The following is a 3,328-nucleotide window of genomic DNA, read 5'->3' as shown; positions in this document are numbered from 1 at the left end:
GTGTGTATATATATATATATATATATATATATATATATATATATATATATATTTATGCAGTTTGGATATGGCAACATTACAGACTATGTAACATTACAATTACATAGACATTACAATTTATTTATTTTTGCTTGACATGTTATGTTATTTTGTATATTAAGGGAAGTCTTTTAAACATTTGAACTATTTAAACAGAATGCAAAGGCTTTCTATTTCTTTTTATAATAACAACATTTCCATTTTCAAATATTATGATGGTATTTCTGTGTTGCATTTCAATGTGAAATTTGACAGGGGAATTCTGTGAGACTCCACCATGCCTTAGTTTCAACTCGTGAAGCAGTCAGAGGTGAGGGATCACAGATTTTATAAAATCACCTTTCAGATAAATCCAAGGATCTGACACAAACATGCACCTAAAGGTTTTATCCAACCTTGCAGCCCAATCAAAATGTTTTTTTTTCTTAGTAGTTCTAATCTAAAGACACAACCCTTTATAATGCCATCAAAGAAGAATACACCTATCCATTTGTGAATAATGCTATCATTTTCATTTCTTTTCTTGATTCATTTGTAATGCAATGTTTCTTGGGACATAAACCCCCCTCTGTTTGGCATTCCCCTAGTCGCCATGTCCTAAATACTAAATCATTTTTGATATTAGCAAGGGCAGAGCCTATGGGAATAATAATAAAAAAAAATTTCTAATAAAGGAAGATGGATTAGGTTGTCCAGATTGTCATTTTGAATTAAAGAAAATGATAAGGAATGAAAAAACATATATAAGTAGATTTAGTTCTCAAGGAGACTCAGATATGATAATATATATAAATATATACTATGAAATTAAAAGACATTTCTTTTAAATGTATAGCACAATACTGCGGCAGCAACATATGACAGATAGAACAGAACAAGAAAGGCTATTAACAATCTTTCATTGTGCAAAAGTATTGTAAAATGAAAGGCTCCAATACAGAGTGTCACAAAACGCTTATGCACATCCCTTGCGCACAATGATTTGCTTGAAGCAACATGGAAACGTTATGGTGCTTTATAATGTTTTTGTGCTTTTCGTGCAGCTTAACAATAACACAGAATAGTATACGCACAGTATCGGATTTGGATCGATCTAGTCTGACCGATAACCGATCCAGCAGAAAATGGCAGTTTTGTAGCCGATACCGATACTGAGTAGGCTATCGGATCTGTGCATCCCTAAGTAGATTGTGTACAACAATAAATTTTTTGGCAAAGTCTCGATGATGTTAATAATTTAGAGGCCTTAGAAATTCATTTATAAAATACGATACAGTAGCCTTTGTAGGTTTAATATTACTGAATTGTTGCAGTGTGGTGTTGCTGGCCAGTTTCGGACGTTTGAAACTGACAGTTTTTTTCTTTGCAGTTTTAAGGTATTTATAGAACTGTCTTTCTTTTTCCTTACAGTATAGACAAACACAGACAAAGAAGTATGCTGTTTCCCTCACAGTTGTTCATAATACACAGTGGCTCTTTGCTGTCTGCTTCCATCTGCTGACTGAACAGTGCACTGCATGCTGAAACATGCTCTCCAATACCTCCATCTGCTGGTAAGAGCGAGTTATACACAATGAGACAACAATTTATTGCTCCAATACTCTGGCCACACTGGGATTGTAGTTTTCTCATGTCCTGGATATTGTACTTAATAATTATCCCACATCAGAGGAAAATTATGTAATTATGTTTTCCAAATGATGTTTTCCAGTATCGATCTGAATATATTTTGGCAAAGAATTGCATGTGGAGAAAATTATTCCAATAATAATGAGGAAAAGGAGCCAAATGGTCAATACATGAATGACAAACAAAAACTAACCACTGCATCAATTGGGAAAAAAAAAAAAAAAAAAAAAAGAAACCCTAAAAACAAAGATGTTTGAGCTTTTCGTTTCAGAATGGTTCTAGCTGATCCTACATTAAAGGGTGGTAAATGTAAGGCCAGTATTCACATGCAAATCATCAATTAGTCCGATTGGCAAAGTTACAGAACAGCTCTTTGTGTTAAGATATCATCAGTGAGGTAGAAGTGTTGAATAATTCATGACAATTGTTCATGTTTTTGTAATAAAAGCAGTAGCTTTTGTCTCCTCAATCAATATGTGTGTATATATATATATATATATATATATATATATATATATATATATATATTTATGCAGTTTGGATATGGCAACATTACAGACTATGTAACATTACAATTACATAGACATTACAATTTATTTATTTTTGCTTGACATGTTATGTTATTTTGTATATTAAGGGAAGTCTTTTAAACATTTGAACTATTTAAACAGAATGCAAAGGCTTTCTATTTCTTTTTATAATAACAACATTTCCATTTTCAAATATTATGATGGTATTTCTGTGTTGCATTTCAATGTGAAATTTGACAGGGGAATTCTGTGAGACTCCACCATGCCTTAGTTTCAACTCGTGAAGCAGTCAGAGGTGAGGGATCACAGATTTTATAAAATCACCTTTCAGATAAATCCAAGGATCTGACACAAACATGCACCTAAAGGTTTTATCCAACCTTGCAGCCCAATCAAAATGTTTTTTTTTCTTAGTAGTTCTAATCTAAAGACACAACCCTTTATAATGCCATCAAAGAAGAATACACCTATCCATTTGTGAATAATGCTATCATTTTCATTTCTTTTCTTGATTCATTTGTAATGCAATGTTTCTTGGGACATAAACCCCCCTCTGTTTGGCATTCCCCTAGTCGCCATGTCCTAAATACTAAATCATTTTTGATATTAGCAAGGGCAGAGCCTATGGGAATAATAATAAAAAAAAATTTCTAATAAAGGAAGATGGATTAGGTTGTCCAGATTGTCATTTTGAATTAAAGAAAATGATAAGGAATGAAAAAACATATATAAGTAGATTTAGTTCTCAAGGAGACTCAGATATGATAAAATGCTTCAATCTGTGCAGATGACAGAGAGCAGTCTGAACCCTTAAATCTCCCCGTAACAAACATGTAGGGCTTAACGCTACACTCGGAGCTCATTTAGCTTGGACCCTGAATGCAAAAATGTTTTTTTTTTCTTTTATTGTCTGCAATTTTTTTTTCTGATCTTCTGATCTTTCTTTTTAACATCCCCTTGTATGATAATATACAGTGCCTTCTGTGAAGGAAGCACTGTTCACAAACATACTTGCAAAAATTCCTGTCTTTGTTTCACACACTCTTCCTTTTGGGCACATCTTAGTTTTCTACCAGCAGCTGTTGCAGATATGAGTAATGTGCGATTGTTGGCCCATAAAGTGCTTTAAG

Source organism: Sinocyclocheilus rhinocerous, unplaced genomic scaffold (assembly GCF_001515625.1).
Source record: "Sinocyclocheilus rhinocerous isolate Xijiao unplaced genomic scaffold, SAMN03320098_v1.1 scaffold8, whole genome shotgun sequence".
Taxonomy (NCBI): Eukaryota; Metazoa; Chordata; class Actinopteri; order Cypriniformes; family Cyprinidae; genus Sinocyclocheilus; species Sinocyclocheilus rhinocerous.
This window is presented reverse-complemented; position numbering follows the sequence as displayed.